The sequence below is a fragment of the Pseudophryne corroboree genome, chromosome 6, assembly GCF_028390025.1.
Source record: "Pseudophryne corroboree isolate aPseCor3 chromosome 6, aPseCor3.hap2, whole genome shotgun sequence".
NCBI classification, from domain to species: Eukaryota; Metazoa; Chordata; class Amphibia; order Anura; family Myobatrachidae; genus Pseudophryne; species Pseudophryne corroboree.
In genome coordinates, this window is record NC_086449.1 from 585618684 (window position 1) to 585630951 (window position 12268).

Consider the following 12268-nt stretch of genomic DNA (forward strand, 5'->3'; position numbering starts at 1 on the left):
TTTCTGAGTGTGGTATTGTGTTTGAAAGTCGTCTTGTCATTCTTGTAGTCTTGTATTTTGTGGTTTTGTCTCATTTTTAGTCCAAGCTATTTTTCTTTATAGTCCCTTGTCAGTGTTTGTGTGTGTGGGTGTGTGTGTGTGAGTTGTGTAGTGGTAGTGGAGGAGTGTGTTGTTTGTCCTTTTTTCTGTGTTAACTGTTTAGACACACAATTATGTGTGACTCAGAGGTGGGTGAGGTGGAGGGTGTGAGTGAGGGGGAGGAGGTCAGTCAGGTGGAAGAGGTGAGTGTTAGTGAGGTAGAGGAGGTGGGTGAGGTTGCTGCAGCAGCCTCAAGTGATAGTGACAGTCAGAGTGCTCCGCAGCCACGCACCACTACTAAGACTGGGCGGAATGTAAAGTTTAGTTTTGCTGAAAATGTGGCATTGGTGCGTGAGCTGATGAAGTATCAGAGGCAGCTATTTGGCCCTGAGTCCGCCAAGGTGCCAACACGGAGGAAGACGGTGTTGTGGGCCAAAGTTGTTGCTGCTGTCAATAGTGAGGGGGTGGTCAAGCGGACGGAGGACACGTGCCGCAAACGGTACTATGACATAAAGCGACGTGTCAAGTCCAAAATGGCCAAGGAGGCGAAGTCGGCTCGGAAAACCGGTGGTGGGCAGCCCTATATTGCAAGATATCTGGAGTATGAGAAGCCCATGCGGAGTGTCATACCTTCTGAAGTAGTCTCTGCAACCCATGTCCGGGATTCCGATAGGCCCAGGAAGAATGGTGAGCATGTGTATTTGCATTTACATTCTATGACCTTATTTTTTTATTTTTTTTTAAATGTGTGTCATGTGACGTTGCATATTACTCCCATCTTCAAGTGTGTGTCAGCAAATACATTGTTTTGGTTAATGTTTTATACAGAAGCCAATGTAACATCTTACTTTATTGTATGTCGTGTTTTTATGAAAGATATTTTGCATGTGTAGTTTGGACTTGGTGTGTCTCTGAATTGTCCTGCAATAATGTTTTCCTTTTGGGCCTTTTTTTTTTATAATTGTGACTATGTTTTATATTTATGTGATCCATGTGCAATGTTTCAAAAACAGTGGTTGTCATGTTAGAGGCTGGAGTAGTGGAAAGTGGTTTGGAAACCACTTACATGTGTAATGTCATTATTAGATAATGTAATATTTTTTAACAAAATACCACTATTTCTTTGATAATTTTTAGTTTGTATTTGTACCGTGACACCACACTGCAGTGTAATTTTTAAAATATTTATACATTTTGTTTTGGCTCATATAGTGGTAATGTGTGTTTGGAGTGCCACATCACAGAGCAATTTATATATTGCATCTGTAATATTTTTCCTTTCAATACAAAATGAAGATGTGTGTGTTTTTGGTTGGTAATGTTTTTTTTTTTTTTTACTTGTGGCCTATGTCAGTGTCCTGTACATGTTTTCCTGTGTTGATTTTTCCATAGTGCATAGGTCTATTGGACAATGTTTATTGTTTTATGTATTGTATTTTTTGTTTCCGGTCCTTATGTTTTTATTAAAAATAAAGCAAGCATTTCTTAAAGAATAAATGTTTCTAAGCATAATGGGTGGATGTATCAACAATAGCATGAATATTTTTTTTTTTTAATACAGTGTTTGAAAAAAGCAGTACTACTCATCGGCCAGTAACTCCTATCACATCTGATGATGATGATGCTGCGGAAGCAGGTAAAGTGTCCATTGTAGTATAGGGTATGTTTGTAAAGGAATGGCCATAACAAAATTGCACTTTCATTAATAGGTCCATCAAAAGAAGTATGGAGCAGCAGAAGTGGGACTTCTGTAAGACATCACCACAAAAACCCTGTGGCCGAAAAGAAAGCAAGGTCGTATGTCCACAGCAGGCTACCCCGCCACGAAGATTATCGTCCGTATGTTCTGTCCCCCCACTCCAAATTTTGGACACACCTCCAAGACGTCATCCACACTCCCCTCATCTTGATTGTGAGTATCACACTGAAATAAATGTAAACAATTTCAGAACGTAATCCAACTTTTTCTTAACCGCATTAAGTCAAAACACATCAAAAACTTAGATACTTACCGCAGTAAGTAAAACCTGAAATGGAATCCAAGCTAAATGGCCTTGTCCACATCCAGTAAAGATATGTATGTCCACTTGAGCCATACAGTATCACATTGTGTGTAAGATGCTGCAACAAAAAATCATGTTTTTTTTTTAGAAAAAAGTAAGGTTGTTTTTCCAAATTTCACATGTGTGTTTGAGGTAACATTGCAAAATACATATAAAAACATTACTATGTTTGTTTGATCAAAGCTATAAGGTAACACATTATGGATTCCAAAGTGTTTTTATGGTGGAGTATGTGTGAGCTACAATAAAACTAAAGTGTTTGCTTTCACAATTAAGTAACCAGACACATTTGCCACAAACAGGCATATGTATGTATTTAAGTTATGAGTGATGATGTTGCTAGGCAGAATATTTGAAAGCAACAGTGAATGACATGTGTTCCATGTGTAGTGATTTGTTTAAATTTTTCAAACATATGGATAGCTAACGGAGATTTGTTTAACATTTCAGCTTCTAGTCCTGGGAACAGCATCCCTCCGCAACAACAGCAACACAGTGACATGGAGGAGACAAACATCTTCGAAATGCAGCCATTAAGCCAAGGAATGAGCCCCCCAGCACCTGTGAGTACACCACCACAGCAAAGCACACCACCACCACAACACAGCCCAACAACACCAGTAACACAAGGCCCTGATCAGGTGTTTTGGACCATTTGGGCTAGACAGCAGGCCACTAATGAAGATTGCCTGCGTAGGCAGACACAAATGTTTGCAAGCCTACCATGTCACCTCAGAAGAATATCAAGAAATCTGAGTAGACAAAATGAACAAACAACCAGAATTGGCAATACCATGGAACTCATGCGTACAGACATTACACAGGTCATGGGCAACTTACAGTGCATAATGGAAGAACAGCACAGACTAATGGAAGAACAGCACAGACAACAGCAAAGTTATATGAACATTTTTCAAAACAATCAAAAGATTAATTAAATTTTATTCCGAATTGTAGACAATCAAAATGCTGCTACACGTGAACTCAATGCCACCCTCACTAACCTGAATGAAACACTCAGATCCATGCACCAACAACAAACAAGCAGCAGTTCTGGTACGACTACTCCAAATATCACGCCAGTCTCATCACCACCAAGACGCTCCACCAGAGCACGACAACATGACAGTGCTAAAGGCAAAGGGCAGGACAAGCAGCCACCCAAAAAAACGTGGAAAAAAAAACAAATTAGACATTTCTGATAAGTAACTCTAAATAGTTAGTAAGTGTATGTTTGGCAAAATATATATAACACTTAGCTCCTTGACAATTTATGCAACCTCATTAATTATAAGTGGTACAAACAACATCATAAAATTTGTACGTACATTTATTCTTTACCATTTTTTTTTGTATTGGAGGAGGGAAATGTTGATGGAGCCGCACATACATGTTAGCAGGAAGTAACCAGACCACTTGATTTTTTTTTCTAATCATTACTCTTTCTAGATTCCAATCATTCTCCTCTCCTGCACACACAATCATTGCCAGGCAGCCACATACATGTTAGCAGGAAGTAACCAGACCATTTGATTTTTTTCTAATCATTACTCTTTCTAGATTCCAATCATTCTCATATCCTGCAGACAATCCAAATTACAATGTTATTGATAACTATTTTACCTTTCTTCTCTATACAACATTACAAGAAGAACACAATTGAGTTGCGTAAAAAGCTTTTAATATGTTGGCATTGAATTATTTAAAAACATTGACAAAATGAATGTCATTATTGTTGGGACATGTTTGTGTGTGTTAAAAATTAGTAAGAATGTTATTACACATGATGCAGAAACCAACAAATAAGAACTTTTTTACCAAAAAATAAAGAATGTGTATAATAATGTATATATGTGGCAAACTGTGTATTTACTTACACATCAGCAAGTTACTGCAGCAAACATTAGGAAATAAATTATTTTTGATTACAGTAAGTTTGTGTCCCTTAAATATGATGGAGCATCACACATAGGGACACATGTATTCCTCAAGGCTAACATATTATATGTTGAGGAGTGTTTTTTTGGAACACAGGTTCTCAAACTCGGCCCTCAGGACCCCACACAGTGCATGTTTTGCAGGTCTACTCACATAATCACAAGTGACATAATTAGCTCCACCTGTGAACCTTTTAACATATGTCTGAGTAATTCATACACTTGTGCTTCTACTGGGTTACGTGAAAAACATGCACTGTGTGTGGTCCTGAGGGCCGAGTTTGTGAACCTGTGCATTAGGACGTTACACACAATGATAAAGTAAAATACTAAATGGATTATGTGTGCTTGTAATAAATTAGCACTGCAAGTTTACGATCACTTATCCAGACTTAATGCATGCCACTCATAATCTGTTGTTTTGAGTTTTAAAATACACACAATACACATGCGACATTTGTTTTGCATAAAGCGAGGGTATGTTTGTATGTGTCAAGGAGACAGACATATTCTGAGTAATGGTTTTGCCAAAAAAATGGCAAAACATCTATTTATGATTACACAACAAATGAAATAAGCAAACCAAACTTACCTTAGAAATAGCGAGTGATGAGCTCTTGCCTAACCTGCCTCCCTACATCTGTACTCCAAGTATCACCAGATGTCTCTAATTCCTCTGCTTGCTGGCTGCTTTCTTCCTCCTCCTCCTCAACATGTGGCAGATGTTGTTGCAAACACATGTTATGAAGAAAGCAGCAGCAGAACACAATTTGAGTCACCTTGGAGGGACTATACAACAAAAGGCCACCAGACTTATCCAGACACCGAAACCTAGATTTCAGCACACCAAAACATCTTTCTATCACATTCCGCGTGGACTTATGTGCATGATTGTAATTGTGTTCAGCAGGGGTATCAGGTCGGGACAATGGAGTTAGAAGCCAAGAGAAACAGCCATATCCTCTATCACCTAAAAGACAGATATAGCAACGTGATTCATGTTAAGATACAGCAACACATAAGTAACACACTGTGGGGCAGATGTATTAACCTGTACAAGGCATAAGGAAGTGATAAACCAGTGATATGTGCAAGGTAATAAAGGCAGCAGACAATCTGTTCCTAAATGTTCATTTACATATTGGAGCTGATTGGCTGGTGCCTTTATCACCTTGCACATATCACTGGTTTCTCACTTCCTTATGCCTTCTACAGGTTAATACATCTGCACCTGTATTTGGACAAAGTATACGCAGGCCTACACATATCAAATTACATACCCAGCAGCCATCCATCTGGCATTTGTCCGTCCTCAAACTTATCAAAGAGGGATGACTGACTGAGGATGAAGGAGTCATGGCAGCCCCCAGGGTAACCAGCAACATCACTCATTATTTTGAGATTTGCATCACAAACCACCTGCACATTTGTGGAGTGTTCAAAATGGCGATTAGTATATATGTGCTGCCTGCCCCTAGGTGGTCTCAGCTGAATGTGTGTGCAATCTATGGCTCCAAGCACATTGGGCATGCCAGCCAGCTCATAGAAATCTACCCTGACGGCATGCCACTGAGACTCCTGGGTAGGGAAGCAGATTGAGGCCTCGATGTGGGGCTGCAAAATAGCCAACACCTGTGTGTATATTTTAAAGAACAATAAACATGAGATTTTAGGACAGAACTGGCCACCGAGAAATTAAAACAAACAAACAAAAAACAGAAGAGGTAGTTAGGTATACATCACCTGTGTTAAGATTCTGGAAAATGAGGGCTGTGAGATTCCTATGACATCCCCAGACACCTGAAAGCTGCCAGTAGCCAGAAAGTGCAACACAGCCAGGAGTTTGTGCAGGCCTGAGACAGAGTGAGAGCGTGCTGTCTCAGGGTCTAGGCCCAGTTTGACAAGGTCATACAGACGGAAAATGTTGTTACGATTTAGACGGAACATCTGTATGACCTTATCATCGGACAATGAATTCAAGTTTAAACGCCCCCTAAAAAAACGAGGCCTGCGCAGCCTCCGCGGAACCTATACAACCTGCTGACCATGTTCAGTTTCTTGGCCCTGGGTACTTACAGGCTGATGTCTGAGTCTGAGGAATCCCACCGCACACAAAAGATCACTGGCCCACAGTCCTGCTGCCATTTCTGAGTGTAGGTGTATTGAAATGGGCCTAACATCCTTTTATAGGCATCCTAATTCAGGTGTGATTGATTTTTGAGTTGCAACACATGTAAACACGATTGAAAAAAGCAGGTCTATTTTTTTGCCGCTTTTTTTACCGATTCGCAAAAAAATACGACCGCAATTGAGCACTCAGAAACTAACACCCAAATACGAATGAATAGTGAATTCCCGTATTGTATGAAATAACAGCCACGTTTGACCGATGGTCTATTCATTCGTATTTCGGAACTTTGCAAATCAAACCATTACCAATAGTCCAAACACTGCCGAGATTGGTGCTTAGTGAATTCCCGGATTGGGACTTAGAAAAAAACACACAAATCGGACAAACTCGAATTCTTAGTAAATATTGGCCATTGTCTGGTTATTCCAAGTCACTTCTCAATTTCCTGGTTTTCGGAAAATTGGAAATATTAAAACACAACAGGGACCTATCTACGTTGTACTGGTGGAGCTTCAAGCTAAGAGGCCTAGATATATTGAATTTCTTGTCCACTGGTCTCCCACCCCGTAATTCGAGTACCTCATCTATTGCTAAAGGGTATGATACTAATCCTGACTTACTCTGTCCTTGAGGTACCTGTGAGCATCCGAGCCCCATGACTACTAGAGCGCTTACTGATACCATCCTTTACTCGAGTGATGTGCTGCTCCTGAGATCCTACAAATTCGTACTCGCCATCAGAACCCATTCCAGATCCTTGCTCGACCTCTCTGGGACCCTCACCAAAACAAATTGTCCTGAGCAGAAACAATATTACTAGCAGAACCCGAAACGCAGTCTCTTGTGATAGATCCATTTAGTTAGGGGAAAGAAGGAAAATAAGGAGAAGAAAAGAAAGGAAAATGCAGGGGGTGGTGAAAAAAGAAAATGGTGCGACAACCGTCCTTGATCTTGTTGCTCGCCGCACTCAGGTGCCGCTCAACATTCCTGCCTCTCAACTTTCCCGGAACAGACTCTCTAGTGATACGAGGTTCTCTTCACCTTGCTCTTTGTCACGAGTTTTCTCCAGGTCAGCGACCTTCTTGCAGTGGGACGAGTGGACCCAAGTCTCTCTTTCGGCAACCTTCAATGCTGTAGTGCTGGTTAACAAGACTTAATACGGTCCTTCCCACCTGTCAATGAGGCAACCTGAGTGTAGAAAATTTTGTATCATCACATAATCCCCAGGTTCAATGTCATGACAATTACTGTTCGGTAGGTCAGGAATCACCAGCTTTAGATTTCTTTGTTGATTTCTCAGCTGCTGGCTCATCCTAACCAAATATTTCACAGTTATTTCATTATTGCATTTCAAATCATCCTGGGGGTCTATCATTACATGAGGTTGTCGACCAAAAAGAATTTCAAAAGGTGATAAGTTAAGCAGTGACCTGGGAGTGGTTCTGATGCTGTACAACTCTAGTGGCAAAGCTTCTGGCCACAACAATCCAGTTTCAGCCATCACTTTGCTCAGCTTGTTCTTAATAGTGCTATTCATTTTCTCCACCTTTGCACTCGCCTGTGGCCGGTATGGAGTATGTAGCTTGCTATTAATTCCCATCAGTTTGCACATGATCTGAAAGACTTCACCTGTAAAATGGGAACCCCTATCACTTTCAATCATTCTAGGGATACCATATCTGCAGACAAATTCCTGCACAATTGTCTTTGCAGTGAACGTAGCAGTTTTTGTGGCAGCAGGGAACACTTCTACCCAGTTGGAAAACACATCAGTACATACTAACACATATTTCAAATTCCTACAGGGTGGTAACTGTATGAAGTCAATTTGTATTACCTGAATAGGTCCGTCTGTAGGAGGGATATGGGATGGCTCTGTTGGTACTGTCTTACCAATATTCTTCCTCAAGCAAGTAAGACATGTCATTACTCTTACCTGCATGGGAAGAGAATCCTGGCGCACTCCAGTAGACTCTTACCAGCTTGCACATACCCTCTTTGCCCAGATGAGTCAGACCGTGTGCCACCTCAGCTAGACTTGGAAGATATGCTCTGGGTGCCACTGGCTTACCGTGTCCATCTGTCCAAAGTCCTGAGGACTCCTGACCATACCCCTTCGACTTGCAGACCGCCTTTTCCTGTAGGGAACACAAATTTTGCATTTCAATTAGCTGCTGTGTGTTGACAGTGTTAAATGTCATCAATGGTGTGATGTTTGTTTGTATGATGGTGCTTGCTGCTGATTTAGCAGCTTCGTCTGCCCGGCTGTTACCAAGTGAGATTGGGTCTTGGTTGTAAGTGTGTGCTTTACACTTGATAACAGCCACTCTGTCTGGTTCCTGTATTGCTGTCAGGAGCCTTTTGATGTGGGACGCATGCGCTACAGGTGTGCCAGCTGCCATCATGAAATTTCTGAGGCGCCACAGGGCCCCAAAACCATGCACCACTCCAAAGGCGTACCTAGAGTCTGTGTATATATTAGCTGACTTACCTTTGGCCAACTCACATGCTCTAGTAAGGGCGACCTGCTCAGCGACTTGCGCTGAGTGTGGTGGGCCAAGGGGTTCAGCTTCTATGATACCTTCGTCATCTACAACTGCATATCTGGTGCACAGGTCTCCCGATTCCGTCTGTCTGTGGCAACTACCATCAGTGTAGAAGGTAAAGTCTACTCCTTCCAGTGGGTTGTCACTGATGTCAGGTCTCGCAGTGAAAATTTGGTTCAGGTATTCCATACAATCATGAGTATCAGTATCTGCACTAAATCCTCCTTCACAATTCGTTCTCATCCTCCACCCTTTGTGCATGATTAGGCACACTTGGCAAGTAGGTTGCAGGATTTAGTGAGCTGCATCTCTTAATGGTGATGTTTACAGGGGCCATCAGTGATAATTCCCACTTTGTAAACCGAGCAGATGAGACATGTCTAGTTTGGGCGGAGTTTAGTAAGGCTGATACAGCATGAGGTGTATGAATGGTCAAGTCATGTCCTAACACTACGTCCTTGCTTTTACTTACCAGCAAAGCTATCGCTGCAACACTTCGCAAGCAAGTGGGGAGAGACCGTGCTACAGTGTCTAACTGTGCACTGTAGTAGGCTACCGGTCTGCTGGCATCACCATGTCTCTGTGTTAAGACTCTTGCCACGCACCCAGCACTTTCAGTACCGTACAATTCAAAGGGCTTCTCATAATCTGGCATACCTAATGCAGGTGCTTGTGATAAACACTGTTTGAGTCTCTCAAACGCCAGTTCAGACTCATCTGTGTGAGAGATCCGTTCCGGTTTGTTCGAAGAGACCATTTCTTGCAAAGGTAAAGCCAGTATGGAGAACCCCCGGAATCCAGTTACGACAGTACCCTCACATTCCAAGGAAAGAGCGGATCTGTTGCTGAGTTTGTGGCAGAGTCATGTCGCGAATCGCCTGTATTCTATCAGCGGTCAGGTGCCCAAGTCCTTGTGTTAAGCAGTGTCCAAAGTATTTGACCCTGGTCCGGCACAACTGCAACTTATCCTTTGAAACCTTGTGTCCTGTCTGGGAAAGATGAAACAGAAGCTGTTTCGGATCTTTCAAGGACGATTCGAGTGAGTCTGAACACAACAACAAGTCATCGACATACTGTATTAGCACTGATCCACTCTCAGGTTGAAAGGATTGTAAACAGTCATGCAAGGCCTGGGAGAAAATACTCGGGCTGTCAATGAAACCTTGGGGGAGAGATTCCAGGTGTACTGTACTCCCCTGTACGTAAAGGCAAAGAGGTATTGGCTGTCAGGGTGAAGAGGGACAGAAAAGAAAGCAGAACAGAGGTCAATGACAGTGAAGAATTTTGCAGTAGAGGGAATTTGCATAAGGATGACAGCTGGATTGGGCACTAAGGGGAATTGGCTCTCAACTATTTTGTTTATCCCCCTTAGATCCTGCACTAGCCTGTAACCCCTCCCCCCACCCTTTTTCACAGGGAAGATGGGACTATTGGCAGTGCTGGACGTCCTGACTAGGATGCCCTGCTGTAGCAGCCGCTCTATGACAGGGTACACTCCTAATTCTACCTCTTGCTTCAGAGGATATTGAGGGATTTTTGGAGCTATCCTGCCATCTATTACTTGTACTACTACTGGCGCTACATTCTCCATCAATCCAGTGTCTTGTCCATCTTTGGTCCAAAGGGAACCCGGTATTTGCGAGATCATTTCCTCTACCTTTGATGGACACGTATCTATAACAGTAGAGTGCGACATTAGTCTTTGAGGGGTGTCTAATATAGCTTGCACTTCTTGAGCATGGTTCTCAGGTATATCCAAGAAGAGGAGTACAGTATATGACACACCGCATTTTACACAATAAGTCTCTGCCGAGTAGATTATTCGGAGCCGATGCAGCCAACAGGAAAGAATGTTTGGTTTGCAAGGGCCCTATCGTAATCTCTGCAGGTCTACTCAAAGGGTATTGTTGCACCGTTCCTGTTACTCCCATTGCCGAAATCGTTTTACCCGTGGTTTTTACACCTGATGTGGAATTTAACACTGATCTGGCCGCCCCTGTATCTACAAGGAAAGGTAATGGTACACCAGCTACATCAACCATGACCTCAGGTTCACTACCAAGGCTAGCAATCAACTTCACTGGTTGCAGACTACAGGTGTGGCCCAACCCCTATTGTGTAGTGGGACCCTCCCGCAGCGCATTGGCATCTACAATATGTGAGGGGGTAGCTGTGATTTTTCAGAGGCCTGCCAGTCCCTCCTTGGTGGGTACCTCCTTGTTTCCTCTCTATGTAGTCCCTGTTCCCAACTATGTGTGCTATAGCGTGGTTCGTATCCTGGTCTAGGGGGTCTGTATACATTATGTGTCCCTTTATTCCTACATTCCCTTGAGTAATGTCCTTCCTTCTGGCAATTGTAGCATACTATTACATGTGACTTAACATCAGGGGTCTGGGGTTTTTGCTGATGTGGTTTTGCTGTAAGAGCCTGTATACTTACCGTCATCAGCCTATCCCCTTGCGACTCCCTGTGTTTACTGATATTCCGATCGTGCTTGATAGCAGACTCTCTCAACGCAGCCACCGAGATACCTCTCCAGTTAGGTAGAGAGGTTTGCACCCTGTCCTCAGTGTTTCCTTTAAACCATCCATTAACACCGAGACAGCTACCTCCCTGTGGTGTGCATTATCCTTAATATCCTCGATCCCAGTGTATCTAGCTATTTCCTGCAGTGCTCGATGGAAATATTCAGATGCCATTTCACCTTCCTTTTGTCTTATGGAAAAGATTTTATTCCATTTAACAATAGTAGGGAAATACACTCCTAATTGCAGATTGATTTGCTTTACGTTCTCCTGATTGTATTCATCAGTGAGAGGTACTTCTGCATCTAATTTACAATCCGTTATGAATTTTGTGATGTCAATATTTGAGGGTAGACACACCCGTAGCCTGTTCGCCAATCTTTGTTTGTGGGTTCATGGGTGTTACCTAACTCTCTAATGAATTTCTGGCATCCGACTAGATCTTTTATGGGATCGGGGAATACTGACATAATTGACCTTAACTCTGCTCGGGACCAGGGACAATGCATGGCAATGTTCCTTATGGGGGTTACTCCCTGATTGTCAGTTCTCCCGTTGGGAACTGCAATCACCCTGACAGGATTTAATTCAACTACATCATTTTGGCTTGACTCTATAATGCGGGGAGCTATTGTCTCTGCATAGTGTATGGTGCCGTACTTACCTGTGGACACAACCTCACTTACCCCTCCGTTAGGGGGCATAGCTACAAACCTTGGTGGTTGGGCCATGCCCACCTGAGTATTCCGTATGGTGGCTGCTAGAGAGAGTGCCGATATCGTGCTAGGCTCATCTTCCTGCTCACAGTCCTGGTGAAAATTTAAAATGGGATACAGCTGGCAAGGGTTAGGGTTAACACATGGATTAATTACTTTCCTATCCTTTACCAATGCACCATTGCTTGTAGCCAATTTCTCCCCATCAACATATGGTGGTGGTGGTGCGGTCGCCATTGCTTTCCTGCTAGGTTTGGAACCTGCTGTGCGA

General features: G+C 42.7%; 1 long non-coding RNA gene across 1 annotated transcript in view; it reads right to left on the bottom strand.

The window, feature by feature from the left end:
* Positions 1-1539: 1539 nt before the first annotated feature.
* The window catches only part of LOC134935467 (uncharacterized), a 207795-nt gene continuing 197066 nt past the window's right edge, over positions 1540-12268 (bottom strand). The window contains exons 3-4 of the long non-coding RNA XR_010180159.1: positions 2091-2199; positions 1540-2002 (exon numbers count right to left, since the gene is read on the bottom strand). This is a non-coding gene — a long non-coding RNA (uncharacterized LOC134935467). The remainder of the gene's footprint in view (positions 2003-2090; positions 2200-12268) is intronic.